The following is a 19,791-nucleotide window of genomic DNA, read 5'->3' on the forward strand; positions in this document are numbered from 1 at the left end:
GTTACGGGCACTCTTAAGGGGAAATGTTTGGTGTGGTAGGAAGATTATGGTTTCTGGGACTAGATTTATGTCTTGGCTGTGGGACATTACTTGTAATGGCCTCAGGCAAGATCCTTAATCTCTCTCAGCTTCAGGCCTCACCTGCACAGGAGGGTGATGACACCATCCCCACCATTGCTGGAGGACTGAATGGGAGTTGGTGTGTACACACAGTAGGTGCCCTATAGAGGAGAACAAAAATTCAGTTGTAAGAGGCAGGTCTGGTTCAACATCTTTGAGGCTGTCTGTGTGCTTTCCTGACAAGTAACCACCCAGCAGTAATATTTTGAACTGTGGAGGAGGCCTGAAGGGGCCGGCTACTGCATGGTGAACAGCCATTTGAAAGTTGGCCTGTCCCTTTCTCTTTCCAGTGAAAACATTCAGGCAGTTGGGGAGCCAGGCAGCATCAGGGGGAAGGGGCATGTGTCTGAGCATCCTTTTTTTTTTTAACGTCTTTATTGGAGTATAATTGCTTTAGTGGTGTTACTTTATTCTTTATAACAAAGTGAATCAGCTATACATATACATATATCCCCATATCTGCTCCCTCTTGCGTCTCCCTCCCTCCCACCCTCCCCTATCCCACCCCTCTAGGTGGACACAAAGCACTGAGCTGATCTCCCTGTGCTATGCGGCTGCTTCCCACTAGCTATCTGTTTTACATTTGGTAGTGTATATATGTCCATGCCACTCTCTCACTTTGTCACAGCTTACCCTTCCGCCTCCCTATATCCTTAAGTCCATTCTCTAGTAGGTCTGTGTCTTTATTCCCATCTTGCCCTTAGGTTCTTCATGACCATTTATTTTTTAGATTCCATATATATGTGTTAGCATACGGTATTTTTCTCTTTCTGACTTACTTCACCCTGTATGACAGACTCTAGGTCCATCCACCTCACTACAAATAATTCAATTTTGTTTCTTTTTATGGCTGAGTAATATTCCATTGTATCTATGTGCCACATCTTCTTGATACATTCATCTGTTGATGGACACTTAGGTTGCTTCCATGTCCTAGTTATTATAAATAGAGCTGCAATGAAGGTTTTGGTACATGACTTTGAATTATGGTTTTCTCAGGGTATATGCCCAGTAGTGGGATTGCTAGGTCGTATGGTAGTTCTATTTGTAGTTTTTTAAGGAACCTCCATACTGTTCTCCATAGTGGCTGTATCAATTTACATTCCCACCAACAGTACACGAGGGTTCCCTTTTCTCCACACCCTCTCCAGCATTTATTGTTTGTAGATATTTTGATGATGGCCATTCTGACTGGTGTGAGGTGACACCTCACTGTAGTTTTGATTTGCATTTCTCTAATGGTTAGTGATGTTGAGCATCCTTTCATGTGTTTGGGGGCCGTCTGTATATCTTCTTTGGAGAAATGTCTATTTAGGTCTTCTGCCCATTTTTGGATTGGGTTGTTTGTTTTGATATTGAGCTGCATGAGCTGCTTGTATATTTTGGAGATTAATCCTTTGTCAGTTGCTTCATTTGCAAATATTTTCTCCCATTCTGAGGGTTGTCTTTTCATCTTGTTTATGGTGTCCTTTGTGTCTGAGAACCTTGAGACATGACCTTGTGTGAACTTTTCCAGAAGAAAGGGGCAGGAGTGGTCTGGGGCTCTGGGTATTTTGGACTACTAGCTTTGTAGAGCTAGTTTTTTAATATTTATTTTTTTATTGATGTATAGTTGATATACAATATTGTGTAAGTTACAGGTGTACAATATAGTGATTCACAATTTTTAAAGGTTATACTCCATTTATAGTTATTACAAAATACTGGCTCTATTCCCGATGTTGTACAATATTTCCTTTTATACATAATGGTTGGTACCTCTTTTTTTTTAATTGGAGTGTTGCTTTATGATGTTGTGTTAGTTTCTGCTGTACAGCAAAGTGAATCAGCCACACGTATACGTATATCCCCTCTTCCTTGGATTCCTTCCCATTTAGGTCACCACAGAGCCTTGAGTAGAGTTCCCTGTGCTATACAGTCTCTTCTCATTAGTTATCTATTTTATACACAGTAGTGTGTGTATGTCAATCCCAATCTCCCAATCCATCCCACCTTCCTTTCCCCCTTGGTATCCATACGTTTGTTCTCTATGTCTGTCTCTATTTCTGCTTTGCAAATAAGTTCATCTATACTATTTTTCAGTTTTGCTCCTCTCCTTGTACCAGTGTTTTTATAGACTCCTGGAGGCTGAAATGTTCCCTTATTCTTCTCCTGTGTGAGGTACCTTCTGTCCAAACACCGCCTACTTCCTCTGCTCCCTGTGTCCTGAGAATCTGCTGGGCGGGGGTTACGCTCATCCTTTCCTGGCCGGGGGACCAGGGCTTTCCGCAGGCTTTCCGGGGTGCCCCCGGCACACGGGGAGCCAGTGGGAGGCAGTGAGCTGGGAGTTCAGTGGAGGAGGGAGGCCTTGCAGACCCGGAGAGGGGACAGGACAAGGAGGAGAGGGGTGGGGGAGGAGATGGCAGTCGGGATAAGCTGTCACTTCCACGGAGAGTGTGTGATCCCAGACAGCCTCACACAGACTTCCCTGGAAATGAGAAGGGAGTGAGAAAATGTAATTTTAGTGTCTGGCTTTTGACTGATTCCCTGCGGCGGTTCCTTCTGGGTTGTGGCATTGAGTGTCTCCCCTCCCCTGCGAGGGACGGGGGGCCCGGGATAAGTGAGTTCAGATGTCTCCTGGGGAAAAGCTGCCAGGAGGAAGTGGAGAGTGATATGTGTGTGCCTGGGGGCTGGGATTTCAGGACACGGAGGTGACATCAAGGACACTGCGGGAGAGGATTTGGGGACAGGGTAGTGAGTGGGGTCAGCAGCCCAACTCAGTCTGGGCTGAGCTGTATTGGGTCTCTGTTCCTCCGCCGAGGCATCGGGCGATGTTTTCCAGGCCCTGTTCCATGGCCCTGCTGCCAACACAGGTGTGCAATTTGGTAGAGGCCTACCGGCCTCTGTGCAAAACTAAGGCAGTGGGATCTTTCCCTGGAACGGAACCCTGCTGGGAAGTTCACAGTCCTGGGAGAATGTGTTCTGGGGGGGCCCCTGTGCCCAGCTGCCTTGTGGCTCGCAGCACAGGAGATGCCAGGCCGTGTACACTGCCCGCTGGACGCCTGTTGCATCTGTATGTGAAAATCAGACTCAGATTATAGACCAAAGCGAGCCCCCTGCCAAACCCCGCAGCCCCCTGATAGCCCAGAGAGCACTTGGTGATGGTGTAGGGAAAATCTACTTAACATTTTCATCCTACTTTCCGTCCCGTCACTGCCAGCCAATGCGTGTTAGGGGAGTAGAATTTAAATATGAGTCAGTGGAAAAAAAAATTATTCGGAAGGTAAATTGAAAAATGCATATAATACACGTCTGTGCCAGATATAAATTACATTATCCGCATCACTACACCCGTCCATTAACCCGGAGAGTGGTCTGTGGCATGAAACTCTCTTGGGAGGTCTTCCCCGGGAACCCAAGTATTAAGAACTGTTGCAAGTGGAACTTAAACGGTAGCATATAAATAAGAGCATCTTGGAAACTTCGTGCTTTTGTTTAAATTCATCATTCAACGAGTTCATCATAGATCAGGAAAAAATGTCATCTTTTCCCTGTATCTTTTGCGTCTAGTGTGGGACGGCCTGGGGGAGGAAGGCTGGATAGATGAGGGTCACGTGATTTTTGTTTTCCTATGTTGGAAGGCAATGCTATATGGAAAGGGGTTAGACTTTTTGGTGTGTCGCCAGACAGCAGAGTAAGGTGGATGTTGGATGAATACAAGGCATCACTTTCTAGCAAAGCATTTTGATTAAAAGCATGGACTTGAGTCAACTGTAGTGTGGCTTGAAAGCCAGGTCTAGCACCTACTAACTGGGGACCCTCGGGAAAATTCACTTCTGTGGGTCTGTCTCTTCAACAGAGAAATGGGGAGAACTGTAATGAAACATTGTAACCTCATGCTCTGAAGATGAAGGGAGAATGTAGAAGAATATGATTAGCTCATAGTTAGGGCAATTCAATAAAGAGTGGGCAATATTTTTTTTTCTCCTAGTTTATTTTTTTCTATTGCTTCCAACCTTGTCATATCTTTTTTTAATGCTAATGTATCTCTTGTAAGCCCCATATCCATGAATTTCTATTAATCTAGTTGATCATTGTTATCTTTTTAAAAATTTTCATTATTTATTTGGCTGTGCTGGGTCTCAGTTGGGGCTCAGCAACTCCTTAGTTGCAGCTCGCCAGCTCCTTAGTTGTGGCATGCAACTCTCAGTTATGGCATGCATGTGGGATCTAGTTCTCCGACCAGGGATTGAACCCAGGCCCCCTGCATTGGGAGTGCGGTGTCCCAACCACTGTGCCACCAGGGAAGTCCCCCAGAGTGGGCATTATTGCTAGAACATATGATAGTAAGGGTAGCGTCAGTAAGAAAATTAGCTGTACTATAAAATTGAAGTTGCCCTGCGGTGCTGCAGTGGGATGGGACAGTTGGGGGGTAGTGAGTGTATCATCATCTCTGGAGATTTTGTCAGCAGCTGGGAGGCTGGCTTCTCAGGAGTGCTGCCTGGAGATACATGGGCGAGATTTAGGAGTCACTGCTAAGTAGATTCAGTGGTCCTCAAACTTGCCTGTGACCATCTCAACCACCTGGGAGATTTTTTTTTCCTCTAAAAGAGTTGTTTCTGAAAACATGTACTACAAATAATTCAAGCAACACCAACATGCATAGAGGAATTTTAAAAATAATTATCTCACCATCTCAAAATAACCATCTTGAAGAGTAGGAGAAAAATCACTGAAGAATCTTTCTATGGCTATACACAGCTGGAAGGATTCATAGATCATAGATTGGCAAGAATAATTTTGGAGTAATAGGATCACACTCTACATCCTAATTTTAACGAAGAGTATTAATTTGTTTGGCTTAATTTTCTAATAGGACACATCTGAAGGAAGTGTTGAGCTCTGGGTAAATATTTCTTCATTGAAACAGATTTTCTAAAAGATCTGACTAAGATTATGAAAAATATTAAAAGGTTGGAGTCATTACTTTTTAAAAAAATTTTATTGAACTAGAGTTGATTTACAGTGTTGTGTTAATTTCTGCTGTATAGCAGAGTGATTCACTTTCTGTTAACTATTTTCAATTTTAGACTTGAGTCCATACTATAAACGATGAGGAAATTAGCATTCATATACTTGCTCCTACTTCCTGCCAAATAAGGCTAGCAGGCCTTATTTTGGCAATGGTATTGTTTTTCCATTGTTAAGGTTGATAATATTTAATAAGTCCCACAGTTGTTTAGTCTCAAGCCTTTCCCCTAGGTGGGAATTCAATTTTCACTTGTATTATTTCTGTCTCCAATTTATTCAGCAATCTGAAATGGTGTTATTTTCGTCTTCAGTGTGTTTTCTTTGATCTAACTGCTTTGTAATCTAACTTTGCTGGTTTTATTGAATATATATTCTGATGAATTTCTTCTATAGCATTAAGCACTAGTTGGAAATTTCCTGTTGCTTTGGTTTTATTCTTTCAAGACAGTTTTTCATCTTCTGTATGTCATGTTCTGTATTTTTTCCCCTGTAGTATGTGTATACGTACAAGTGCCGTGATATGTTTTAATTTGCTTATGCTGAACGTGGGTAGCTTTGTCTGGTCCTTCTAATTTTTCTGATACCGTGGGCAAATGCTTTATGACTCCTTTTGGAATTTATCTAAAACCCTTGCCTTGGTATCTGAGCTGCAGTTTGAGATGGTTTCTGATATCTGATGTGGGGAACCTGGGCATCTGGGAGGGTCAGGGCTCAGAGCTGTGTGTTCCTTTGGGTAGGATTACATTCTGCTCTCCTGAGATTTTGTTAAATGTCCTATTCCAAGGTTCATTCCACCCATGGGGGGATGTACCATCTTCCATGAGGAGGTGCCCTTGACATTTAGATGATCCCCTCAGTTAAGCTTTGAGCCCTGGTGTCTATGCTTCTATGAGGGAGATAGAGGAGGGATCCCTAACTCCTCACACCCTGTTATATAATCCTCTTCCTAGCAGTTTCCAATTTGTCCCCTCATCTCTTTTCCTGTCAGGTCAGAAAAGGAAAAAATAACAATGCAACCGTAGCCTGCTTCTTTCCAAACATGTAGTAATTAGTGAAAAGCCTCATTATTTTGGCGTCGCCAGTAATGCTCCGGGGGGGTGGGGTGGGGACAGGCACCTCCAAGTCATGCCAAACCCTCTCCCCCAGCCTCGCCCAGGTCTTCCCTTTGAGATGTTGGTGGCATTCCTTGTTTGATCACTGCTGGTTTTCCTCCCTCCTTTTTGTTTTCTTTTGCTTAATTGTAATTGTGTGTTGGGACAGGGAATTATTGTGATCTGGCTCCACTCTGCCATCCTTCTCCAAAAGACTGAGTTATCTTTTGAAGAGTATTGTTTCCCATGCTAAAGCAGATACACTGACTCAGATTCCCCTAGGGTTGGAGCACAGAAATCTATATTTTAACCAAGTTTCCAAGGCAGTTTTAACAGCCCAGTGTAGGATCCATTTTAAGTTTCCTATAAGAGTCTTTCCACCCCTAAGATGCTGTGATTCATTCTGTTCTCTTTGAGAAACAGGGAGGGGGAGTTAGCAGACGGATTCTGTCAACTCTTTTCCCAGATATACTCAGTCGTGGTCTCCCCTCATCACGGAGGAAGGGGTCACATATCTCTTATTATAATTATTTCTTTTTTGAACGGTAGGCAGAAGGGATGAGGTTGGTGGGTCATCTAATTTCTGCTTTCCACCGTGACCTAAAAGTACCCTCTGTCTTTTAGGAGACTTGCCCTTGAGTTTGTGTTACAGATAGTTGTTCTCAACTCTGCCTGTGCGTTAGGATCACTTTAGAAGCTTTCAAAATACTGATGCCTGGGTCTTACCCTCAGAGATGCTGTGTTTATTGGTCTGGGATGGGGCCCAAATCACTAGCCTTTTCTTAGAGCTCCCCTAGGTGTTCTAGCTAACTAACCTGCTTCCAGGATTGAGAACCAATGGATTGTTCTTATTTCTTTAGTGCCTCATGACCCTTCCTCCATTTCCTTTACTTACCCTCCAAGCCTTGGTTATGGAACATGTATTTTCCACCCACTAAATATTTCCCAACATGATGTTACTTACAACAGTAGAGTGTTCTGGTTGAAAGTGTGGGCTTTGGGGTAATAGACACCTGAGTGTGGATCCTCTTGGTGCCCCTGCTGCCTGAGTGACCTTGGGCAAGTAACCTAACCTTTCCATTCCTCAGTCTCCTTGTGCAAAAAAGGGATTTCAGATCTACCTTGTGCCATTTTGAGGCTGGTTCTGAGGACCCAAATTAGTTTTGAATGACATTAACTACATGTTATACCAGTTTTCTTTTGTTTAGTGCTTGCCTGGTATATTCTTTTCTGTCTCTTTATTCTTAGCCTTTTAATAAAGTTTTGTTTTAGATTTGTCTCGTGTAATCATCTCAGTTGAATTTTCAACTTTTTAATCCAATCTGATAATTTCTGTCTCTTAATAGGTAAATTTGATTTGTTTACGTTTATTGTAATGGCTGATGTTAACTTCAGAGCTTTTTTCCTACTGTTTTATTATGGGTTTCTGTGGACTAGTTTTTTTCTTTGCTCTTCTTTTACCTCTCCTGTCTTATGTGGATGGATGGTTCCACATCCATTCCTTTTATCCTTTGCCAGTTCACAGGCTGTAGGTCACATTCTCTTCTCAGTGATTCCTCTTACATTCTTAGCATACATACTTAACCAAAAATTTTCCTGGGAACATTGAAAGTGATACAGTATTATTAATAACATACTGTATATAAAGGATGTGCAGTGCCTGACAGTCATTAAAATGCATATTAATTTCCAGTTACTAGTTTCGCTCTTACTACTGCCAACACTACAGTTAACATTAATATCATCATTTTACCCAAAGAGCTGCTGAGCATCATTTTTATGCATGAGTACATTATCAAGATGCTGAACATGATGAAAATTATTCAGAAGAATTTCTAGTCTGAATAGTGACGGTTTTTCCCAGAGGAGGGTCTGTTAGGAGCACTGTGTCTCGGTGCCTTTTGTGTCTGGGCTCATGACAACATCTTTTGGCAGGAGTCTTCTCATTTACAAAGTCCCACTGAGTGTTCAGTGAGAGAAATCTTTTCAAGTGCTTAGCACACAGTAGGTGTTCAATAACTGGTTACCGTTTTATGGATACCAAGCTGAACTTCCCTTTTCAAACATCTTAGCCTTGACTCATTATCTTACCTTGTTCACCTGAAAGCCAGTTCTGGGTGAGTGTCCCTCTGGCTCTGTTTGCCTCACCGAAAGCTCCTGTGGACTGAGCATTGAGGTAACTGCTCAGCGCCACCTGGTTGGGACACAGCCAGGTAGGAGGCAACCCAGCACTGGGAAATCAATCATGATTCTGGGAGGAATTATTGGTGAATGAGCGGAATGCTGTGAGGGACAGTCCAGATGGAGGTAGGTGTAAAGCAGAGCTTTGTTGGATGGAGTTGTTTCTGCACAACATACTGAGCTCCTTGGGGTGGGAGAAAAAAGAAACAGCAGCTCCTCGCCAGTCTCCGGAGTGGCAGGTGGGAGAGGACAGGTGGGAGTCTGTGGGCCCCCTCAGCTGGCTTTTTTTAGATGTACCATCAGGTACTGCAGCTGTATCCCCACTGCTCCCCAGTAATGCAAAGGGCAGATTACTAAGCAGGGCTGGTCTGGCAGCGAGCTTTGCTCTGTTTTCCCTCAGCGACCACAGCGTTCCCAGAGGTAGGTGGTGCAGATTCTCTGAGAGGGGGCGATGCCCATGTCCGGTGCCCACAGGCTGAGCTCAGAACAGAGAGGCACGCCTAGGACTCCAGCCCGTGGCTCCCCAGTGCCTGGGTCGCCTGCCTCTGATGGACCCTGGAAGTAGCAAGGCCTGTCGTAGGGTGAACCTGAATGTTGGGGATGAGAGACCTTGCCAGAGCCGGGTCTCATCCCTGAAGACGTCTTCCAGATCGACCCATTAGAGGACAGAGTTCCGGTCCCCAAGCCTCAGTTCTGCTTTATGTCCACAATATATTGTCTGGGACGTCCTAGGCCACTCACTTATCGTGCCTGGGTGTCTGTCTGTTCCCTAACCTGTAAAAGTAGAATTACAGGTATTTTAGCGGATCAGGGGTCAGGCGTTGAGACCTGGGTTTTAATTCCAACTCCATCACTGCGTGATCTTGGATAAGCCATCTGGCATGGTTGCTCAGCCATCTGTAAAGTGCAATGTAACAGCACCTGCCCTAGCTACCTGGGCCAGGGAAGTTGGGAACGGCCGGTGAGAGAGTGGCTTTCCAGGCTCTGGAGTTGGGAGAGAGGTAAAGAGAAGAGGGTTTCTTGGGGTCATCTCCTTCTTACCTAGGGTAAGGGGAGCTGAGATATGGATGGTGCAAGTCAAAGTTCCCAGCCTCTTCCCAGGGGTCCTTCTGGACTAGCCAGCCTGTATTTGAATCTGTCCAGCCCCGCGAGTAGATGCAGGACCATGACTGGAGGCATGAGGGAGACAGATCACTGCCCTGCAGGAAGAGGGACCCATTGGCCGAGCAACTTAGTCTTGGAGGTAACTTCTGCTAAGCAGGGACTCGGTGCCAGGGCCTGTGATAACCCCTTCTCTTGCAGGATCCAGTATCCCACCGAATCAGCATCCTAGCAACCAGCCCTTCATAGGCATGGACCAGTCAGACTAGATGCTGCTTGTGGAGTTAGAACAGGATCCTAGAGACCCCCTGTTGGGTCAGGCTCTAACCCTTTAGTCTTCAGGCTATGGAAGATCCAGGGGGGTCCATGGAGGAGGGAGCAGGGTTGGTGCACTTGGGGGCTCATAGACGGGGAACTCGTGATCTGGCTGGGCTGTTGAGAGCTGGCTTCATCTTAGCCGTGGAGTTTGGTACTGGCACGCTCCTAGATGCATATGAGGAAACTGAGGTTCAGAGAGGTCAAGTGACTTTGCCAAGGCCACACAGCTAGTAACCTGGGATTTGAGCTCAGGTCTGGCTAACGAAAGAGTAAGCTGGGGGTAATGATACCAACAAAGGCCCTAGGGTTGGAAGGGGACAGAGAAAAGGGCTTATGGGGTTGCTTCAGTGGCCAAAGAGCTTGGCAGGGGGTCCTGGCCCATAAGACCACAGTGGGAGTTCCTGGGTGCTGCTGGCCAAGGGTGAGAGTCTGAGTCTGTGTGAATGTGTGCGCAGAGTGTAGGGTGTAGCATATGTATAGAGTGTGTGTAAGTGTACGTGAGTAGGCTGTAGAGTGTAGCTTATGTCTAGAGTGTGTGTGTGTGTGTGTGTGTGTGTAGGGTGGGGATTGTGTAGGGTGTAGAGTGGATCTAGAGTGGAGTGTGTGTGTGTAAAGTGCCTCCCAACGGTCCTGCCCTGCCAGCAGCCTGCTCAGCCATCATCATAACAGAAGCCCATTCCGTTCCCTCTGAGCCCCGCCAAAAAATTAGAGTGAAGGAGAGCCATAAAGAACATTCGCACCCGCAGAGGATCAGGCAGCGTTTTACGGTCCTAGTGGCCCATGGTGATGACTTGGGTGACGGTGGGGCCAGCGTTGCCACCAAAACTCTTAATGGCTCCTTAGGAGTGGTTATGTTCTGAATAACGGATTGTTTCCAGTTTCTCAGTGCTAGGTAGATCTTTATAAAAGTGTATACTCTTTTTAAAGCAGAATGGAAGGAGGAGGAGATGGGGAATAAGAGACATTGTGAGATTTCAGGTATCACAGAGTCAATTCTGAAGCTCTCAGAATAAAGAGGGTTCTGAGTGATTCTTGTTTTTCTGCAGTCATGGGAGGACCCTGATATGGAAGACACTTCATAAACAGGCTCACGTGCCTCTGACTGTGGAAGAGACCTTCTCAGGCCCTTGTGGGGCTTCATCCATGGTTTGGGGAAGGTGGGCCAGTGGGGAGCTGGTGGGAATGGGCTTTCTCCTGTGGCGTGGCTTGGGTACTGCAGGTTCATCTTGATTCTGCTGAAGAGTACACATCCCTTGAGTTGGCATGTGGTGAGGCATGGCAGAGGATGGATCAGGAGGGCATTTCTTGTCATAGGAATTAAAAGTGAAGAGGGAGGGTGATACAAAAGAGAAGCTTGGTTCTGGAGAGAATTTGCAGATCTTGGGAGTGTCAGAGTTAGGTGACACATTTCCTGCCGGCTCTGGGGTTCTCTGTGTTTTTTTGTAGACTTTAGAATCGTTGCTACCCAATGTTTAGGGCTGTCTCTGGGAAGTAAAAATGAACACAAAATAATAAGGAGCACAAGGACTTCGCTGGCAGTCCAGGGGTTAAGACTCCACGCTTCCACTTCAGGGGGCACGGGTTCAACCCCTGGTCAGGGAACCAAGATCCTGAATGTCTCGCAGTGCAGCCAAAATAGTAATAGTAATAGTAATAATAAGGAGCACCTCAGAAGGAAATGGATGAGGGTCAGTAAGCTTTTTTCCATTTCCTTCTCTGTGCTAGTCATGACCCTTGGTTGTCCAAATTGCTCAGAAATGAAGGAGACACAATATTTGCCCCTAGGACTCACAGGAAACTGAGTTTGTTTTCTATTCCTTAGTCATTGGCTGCGTTGAATTATGCATGGTCCCTGTATCCAACAGGAAGCATCGTCAAGATGGCTGTGGAGAGAATGGTGCAGAGTTCGGCTGTTAGGAGGAAACTGGCACTACTATTTATTGAGGAACTACTGTGGTGGTTTAGATAGTTGGTTTTCTTTTTTTTTTTTTTTTTTTGCGGTACGCGGGCCTCTTACTGTCGTGGCCTCTCCCGTTGCAGAGCACAGGCTCCGGACGCGCAGGCTCAGCGGCCATGGCTCAGGGGCCTTGCCGCTCCGCGGTATGTGGGATCTTCCCGGACCGGGGCACGAACCCGTGTCCCCTGCATCGGCAGGCGGACTCTCAAACACTGTGCCACCCGGGAAGCCCTAGGTAGATGATGACCTTGTCAGATGGCCATTTCCCCACCTCCAGTTGACAGTGTAATGGTAAAAGCATGGGGGAGAGACTGCCTGGTTTCAGTACCCTCCCCCGCTGCCCCCACCAACTAGCTGTGGGACGTTGAGCAAGTTACTTAGCTCTCTCTGCCTCCACTTTCTCATTTCTACGATGGGAGTGATAGTAATGGTACCTACTGCCAGTCTCCTAGTACTGCTGTTGCAAAGAACAGACACGTCCTTGGATGTAAGGCCCTTAGCTTTCGTGCCTAGCACATGCTAAGTGCTGAAAAAATATCTGTCTGTCTATATATATTGGTATTACTGTTACCAAGGAGGAGATGGAAGCTTGGTGAGGTGAGGAACTTGCCTACAGGTCACTTACTGGTGCCTAAAGGAGCTGGAATTCACATCCAGCTTCACGGGGAGGCAGAGAGTAGGGATCATGCCCCAGCCTTGGCCTCAGCTGCTCTTACCAGCCAGATAGGGGAGAAGAGGCAGGATCTTTTGAGGTGCCATCTGATAGAGAGCGGAGAGGCCCTTTGTCTTAGGGGGCTCAGTCTCAGTGTCTTCAGGGCGTTTTGAAGAACACTGGGAAGCAAGGCCACGGCAGGATGTAAACCCTCTGTGAAAGCCACGCTCTCAGATTTTAACAGGAAAGGGTGCTGGCTTCCCTCCGATCCTAGAAGCCAGCTCCCAGCCCTTACCTGAGGGAAAATTCTAGACCATTATCCCTAGACAAAGAGTAGTTTTCAAACTGAATAATTACACACAATGCACCTGCATGGTGCGTTTTCCTTTTCTTTGTCTTTCTTTTTAAAGCTGAAGTAAGGCTTCCTCTATATTTTCAAAAAGAAGGTGATAAACTTGTTGAACCAAACCCGGGAGGCCCTGAGAAGTGCTGGGTACATGAACAGGTACATGGTGGCCATTTGGACTTCTGAGCCCTGATAGGAATTTTCTGGTATGTTAGTGTTTCTTTCTGGAATCAAGATTCACTTAGTGCACTGATAACATTGTTGATACTGGAGTGTGTATGTGTGTGTAGATCTCAAGTGATCATAATGATTTCATGCTTCACCTTCATATAACATCTTCATGTAAAGATCGGTGCTTGGGAGAGTCCTCCAACCCTAATAGCAACCCTGTGGGTTATAGGTTGTAGATTTAGGCTGTAAGTATGGGTGTAGGTTTTGGTTGTAGGTTATAGGTATGGGCATAGTTTGTAGTTAGATATAGGCTGTAGATTATAGCTTGGAGGCATAGGTTGTACATGTGCATTGTAGGTATATGTTATTGGTTATAGATATAGGTTGTAGGTTATAGGTGTAGGCTGTAGATTGTGGGTGTAGGTTGTGGTTGTAGGTGTAGGTTGTAAGTATAGGTTATTGATTATAGATGTAGGTTGTAAGTTATAGGCGTAAGTTGTAGGTGAATGTTAGATTGTAGGTGTAGGTTGCAGGCTGTAAATATAGGTTGTAGGTGAGAAATAGAACGAAGTGCTTTTCACTTCTCAGAGTCACATGCCTTTGGAAACAGACACACCTGAACCTAGAATCCAGATCTTTTGATGTCACAATCCCTGATCTTTCTGGGTATGTTCCTCCTTGAGATATGTTTCAAAGGTAGTGTTTATTTTTTGCTGTTGTAAATACACGTAAACATAGATGAGGGACCTTGTCTCTGGTTGGTTACCTTTTGTTGGATTTCCTTCAAGCCTCTTTACTCTGTACAGATTTTCAAAGTATTTCAACTTCCTTAGCTATGACTATACTGTTTATCCGATTTTGTATGCTGCCTCCCCTCCCATTATTATAACAGACATTTCCTGTGCTGTTATAAGTCTGTAACAGTTTTTGTGACTGCATGCTATTCAGTACGGCTGTACCACCGTTGCTTAGCTTTTCTCTTGAGTGGGGTATTTAGGCTGTTTGTACTGAGTGGCTTTCTAACTAAGGAAACAGCAGTCATCTTAGAGCTGAGTTTTCTTGAAGATGGTATCTTTAGGTTTCCAGGGGTGGTGTGGAGCTGCGTGTTTGTCACGCCCAGGAGAGGCTGGGGAAAGCCTGGCCTGGGGTTACACGGCCGCCTGGCGCAAGTGTGCCCTTGACAGGGGCTACCCACCCCTAGGCCAGCACTGGGTAGTATTGTGGGCCAGCCTTGGGGCAGATGGAGAGAGAGAGGGGAGGGTTCTCCCTTCTTTAGGCAGGAATAGGATTTTCAGGCACAGAGCTAGGGAGAATGTATGCCTCTCAGGGATTTGGTTTTATAGAGGCAGTAGAGGTGGGCACAGGGTGGGAAGGAGCAGCCATGCATTTAGGACCTCCCCACCTTCATCCCTCCGGTATTTCTGCCCCGAGTTGTCAGCAAGTAACAAGCAGTTCTCTCCCACAACCAAAGCTGAAGCAGGTCGACCATCTACCCTCCTGTGTCAGGGCTTGGGAAACCCTACTTTGTGCTCCTCAGAGGGATCTAGAGGGCGGTGTTTCCAGGTTTCAATGAACAAAAAAAGATCTGGGAAGAAATATACTGACCCCAGTTCCTTCCCACCCAGTGGGAGTACGCTTTTATGGGGTGCGTCTCTCTTGTCATTTGCCGGTCAGTCCCTCATCTGCCAGCCTCTTGCCCTCCTCTCTTGGTCAGATGGTCCAGAGAGCCCCCTGCCCTGCAGGGGACAAATATGCCCCTTTTGACACATCACGGGGAGGCTCAAAGGCATGTCGATGGAGACAAATGACGTGTTAGCACATGCCTGCTTGGGGAATCCTTTTGCGGTTGACATATTGTATGACACCTGGCAGGGTTTGTATTCTGCTGAAATGCACGGCAAGCCTCCTCTGTCTCCCAGCACCAATCCAGTGCATTTCCCCCCCCAGCTGCTGCTTTTTTAGGCGATTATTTATGATGCATATTGACTTGTTACTGGAAAATGTTTGAGAGGGATGATGAGCTGGGTAGTTTTCTTCTTCATTTTTCTTTGTTACTGTTGAATTCATACGGGTCACTGGGTTCTCCACTTACACTTCATTGATTCCTGAATTTCGGGGATGGCTCTGTCATTGACGATTTCCTCCACCCACTGTGGCAGAGAGCAGGCCTACACCTGTGGATGGTGACTCTGCTGGAAGCTGTACCACTCCAGGACCAAGATTCTTGTCTGAGACAGGGGCACTTCTGCCCAGCCCTGGCTTGATACAGCCGAGTGCTTGTGGGCAAGTCCCTCACTGCCTCTTGCCGGGCTCTGGTTTTTCCCTTGCTGCACTAGCGGGTAGCAGACCAGGTGACACTGGGTGCTGGCCCTCGCAGTTCTTACAATTTCCAGGCTGGGGTGGAATCCCTTTTCTTTGGTGGCTCGGTGTGCGAAGACCTGGGCGTTCCTGCATTCGCAGATGACACCACCGACCCTGTGTGGTCTTGCCATTGTTTTCCCGGGAGGCCTGATAGATGTGTGCTGAGTCACACACAGGCTCAGCCAGAGTCCCTTGTGACTGAGCGGTGCGTTTTCAGGAGGACTGGCAGGGCTGGTGGTGCAGCCTTGGGACTGGGATAGCCTGAACCCAGTGTTGCCCAGATAGGGAATAAACCGTGACCTTGCCCGTGTGGGTGAGGGGCTGCACGTACTGGACTCACCTCCTCCCCATTCCGGTGCTCTTGGCTGTCAGCTTTGCTTATGCATAGCTGAATTACTCTTGTTTCCAATAAGCATGGAAAATCTTACTGTCAGGTTCTTAGGACAGGATTAAGTAGAATAGGTGATAAAGGTTGCCAGCATTATTTACAATCTCTTGACTTTTTATTCACCCCCATAGGCTGTAGACACGCTGGATGCTTATAAGAGGGGCAAAGACTTGGTATTTGGAATCAGGCACCCCCGAGTTTGAAGCCCAGCAGTGATGCTTTGGACTGTGTCACCTTAAACACGAGTCTCCCTGAGCCTCTGTTCACCTTCTGCAAATGGTAAAAAAAATAACATTGACCTAAGAGGTTTGCTGGTGAAGACAGAGTGAGCGAATGCTGGGGTTTGCAGCATCCCGACACCCGTGGGATGCTTTTAGGTGGGACCCAGATGAATTTCTTACTATAGTTGTGTATTTGAATACGCTCGTGAAAAAATAGAAACGGCACATCAGAGCTCGTGATTTCACAGATATTATTGCTTAGGACATGCTAATTTTACAAGAAGTGAGATAATTTAAAGTTGATTTAAAGAATAACGGGCAGTAAATTTTAGTGCAGGGCAGGCAGACGAATCAGGAAGGTGGGCGAGTAGGACAGAATTTTGGGTACTACCGAGCTCTGTTGTACTAAAAATCTCATACAGAAGACATGGTAGGAGCGGAGTCGGTGTGTCTTTGCTTTCTTGTCTGCTCCTGGTTCAGGGAAGGTGTAGGGCGCTGGTCTAAGAAGCTCAGAGAGAAAAATTGCTAGTAGCTCAGCTTTGTATGTTGCATCAGCCTGACGGGATGCTCTTCACTCCAAGCTGAGTCCTGCTAAATGAGTAAGGACAAGGCAGCCACTTTTCCAGGTCCTTCCAGGTAGGTGTTAGTCATTAAAGAATTGGAGCCCTAGAGCTAGAAGGGATCTTTCAATCTACTCCATTTTATAGAATAGGCTTTGGTGATTAAAAAATAGATATTTGGGCTTCCCTGGTGGCGCAGTGGTTGAGGGTCCGCCTGCCGATGCAGGGACACGGGTTCGTGCCCCGGTCCGGGAAGATCCCACATGCCGCGGAGCAGCTGGGCCCGTGAGCCATGGCCGCTGAGCCTGCGCGTCCGGAGCCTGTGCTCCGCAACGGGAGAGGCCACAACAGTGAGAGGCCTGCGTACAACACACAAAAAAATAAAAAAATAAAATAAAAAATAGTTATTTAACTAAAAAAAGGACCCAGAGAGGTATAGACTTACTCAAAGACACACAGGTAGTCAGTGGAATGGCTGGGACAAATCTTTAGGCATTTTTCCCTGAAGATCTTTCTTTCCTCTATGTTGCTTCCCATCATGGGCAATAGCTTCATTGTTTGAAGTGTGTTCTCAGAAGAGGACCCACCTGGACTCAGATGTATGTGGATGAAAAGCGTTGCCTGCCATGTCAGCAAGCAAAGGATGCTGTGGCGATAAAGCCATCCGCTACTACTACGTCCCCGCGTGGCGAACCTGAGGGGACTCAGGATGGGAAGGAGAAGGATACTGGCCCTAGACAGCTAAGGTGCATATCAGAGGAATAATTTCAGTGAGCCCAGACTCTTGCATCTACCCATACATAGAAAAGCACTAAATTCATTAACTTGAGATGCCTGGTTTTCTTTAACTGTTACCTTTGGATGTTCCAACTACCTGGTCTTTGTTGCAGAAACCCCCGTATGTCCCGGCTCCTTCCTTACCGCTTTGGAGCAGTCCCTCAGAGCTATCTGAGAGGCTGCCTCCCGGGCTTGAGTGCTCAGAAAGTCCGCCCAGTAAAACATAGTTCTCAACTTTTAGGTTGTGCATTTTTTCAGTCGACATGTGTAAGTCCAGGACCATGAGGGATCTACTCTTCAGCACTGCCTGTGTTTCTCCCGTTGGTGAGAGGACTGGAGATCCAACGGTTTAGACCCCGTGGGAAGGAGGGAGAGGAAATGAATTTGAAAATCAGAAGGGTAGGTTTTTTGTGCCTGCAGTGTTGCAGACTAGCCGTGTGACCTGGGGCTGCTGCCGACCTCCCAGAGCCTGAGTTTCGTCCTCTGGAAGATGGTTTGAGCTCTGCAGGTTTGAATGACAAGATGGGGGAAAGCCTAGTGCCTGGCTCCCTCGGTCAGTGTAGTCGAGACTGAGGTTGATCTGTCAACTGTAGACTGAGCTCACGACCTCCCGGCTCCCCAGCCCACGACTTTCCTGACAGAGGCTCATTCTGGTGCCTTGCATTGGCCTGGTCCCTGTCAGCTTGGGGACTCGTGGTCCTTTTGCCTGGGGAAGTTCTGGCATGGCGGGTGGGGTGGGTTAGGTTGTCTAGGAATTGAATCTCCCTTACTTACACTACTTATTTCCTTTCTCAAGATTTCTAGATAATAGTCTGTAATTTTAATTCAGTCATTCATGTGTGTCATTATTTTGGGCTAGGTTCTAGGGATGCAAGGGTGAATTCGATATAACCCTTGCTTGGAACAAACTGACAGGTCGGGAGCGCTGTCGGGAATGCACAGAGCATCATGCTTCGATGAGGATAAGTGTGGGGTGCCGAGGTGGGGGCCCAGAGGAGGAAGCCGCCTAACCCAGCCTGGGAGGAGGCAGCAGGAGGGAAAGGCTTACAAATGAGGCAGGGCCTGATCTGGGTCCTGGGGTGTGAGGGATGTTGCATGCTGTGCTGATGGTGGTGGGCATGCAAGAATAGTACGTGAAAGGCCCGGAGGGGACAGGCTGCAGGGCATAGGTGAGAAACCCAGGCAGCGTGGTGCAGGGAGCGAGGAGGGGCGGGCAGGAGCACAGGAATGGAACTCAGCATGTGACAGCTACCCGCCAGCCCTGTCCCCCTGTCCTCCTAAGCCCCCATCAGGTAGGAGGTCTCAGGGAAGAAGGGTCTGCGTGCTGTGCCGTTTCTGAGTTCTTACGCTTTGTGTTGCAAAATATACATACCGTAACATTTGCCATTTTAGCCGTTTAAAAATACACCATCACAGTGTTGTACAACCGTCACTGTCATCTAGTTTCGGAACTTTTTCATCACCCCAAGTGGAAACCCCGTACCCATTAGCAGTCATTACCCATCTCCTCCTTCCTTTAGCCCCTGGAACCACAGATCGACTTTCTGCTCCTATGAAGTGACTTATTTTGGATATTTCATGTAACTGGAAGCATCCGATATATGGCCTTTTGTATCTGGCTTCTTTCACTTAGCATAATGTTTCCAAGGTTCATCCGTGTAGCATGTGTCAGGATTTCCTTCCTTTCTATGGCTAAATAACACTCCATTGTGTGGATATATCATGTTTTTGTTGATCTGATCATCTGTTGGATGGACATTTGTGTTGTTTCCACCTTTGACTGCTGTGAACAGTGCTGCTATAAATGTTTGTGTACACATTTTTATTTTAACACCTGTTTTTTAATTAATTGATTTTTGGCTGCGTTGGGTCTTTGTTGCTGCACACGGGCTTTCTCTAGTTTCAGTGAGCGGGGGCTACTCTTCGTTGTGGTGCACGGGCTTCTCATTGCGGTGGCTTCTCGTTGTGGAGCATGGGCTTCAGTAGTTGTGTTGCGTAGGCTCAGTAGTTGTAGCTCACGGGCTCTAGAGCGCAGGCTCAGTAGTTGTGGCGCACGGGCTTAGTTGCTCCGTGGCATGTGGGATTTTCCCGGACCAGGGCTTGAACCTATGTCCCCTGCATTAGCAGGCGGATTCTTAACCACTGCGCCACCAGGGATGTCCGTAACACCTGTTTTCAATGCTTTTGGGTATATGCTTAGGAGTGAAATTGCTGGGTTGCAGTGGTAATTCTGGGTTTAACATATTGAGGAAATTGCAGGATTCTTGAGGGTACATTTTGGCTCCGCCCTCTGCTCAGGGTCGTGCCCTGCTCACGTGTGCTGTTAGGTACCAGCTCTGAGAGATGGACTGAACAGTTACTGTGTGCCAGGCAGGGTTTTGCATCCTCACTAGTAACCCCAGGAGGTGGGTGCTGTTCCTGTTCCCAGTTTTCAGATGAGGAAACTGAGGCTCAGAGTGGTTGAGCATGATACCCAAAGTCACGCTGCTGGTGAGCAGTGGATCTGGGCCTGGAACCCAGACAGCCTGTCTCCAGAG

The 19,791-nt window shown here is 46.8% G+C and overlaps 1 protein-coding gene across 9 annotated transcripts in view; it reads left to right on the top strand.

Moving 5' to 3' along the window:
• KCNMA1 (potassium calcium-activated channel subfamily M alpha 1) overlaps positions 1–19,791 on the top strand; it is a 736,798-nt gene that overhangs the window by 85,506 nt on the left and 631,501 nt on the right. The window lies entirely within an intron of this gene.

The sequence above is a fragment of the Tursiops truncatus genome, chromosome 16 (genome assembly GCF_011762595.2).
Source record: "Tursiops truncatus isolate mTurTru1 chromosome 16, mTurTru1.mat.Y, whole genome shotgun sequence".
Lineage (NCBI taxonomy): Eukaryota > Metazoa > Chordata > Mammalia > Artiodactyla > Delphinidae > Tursiops > Tursiops truncatus.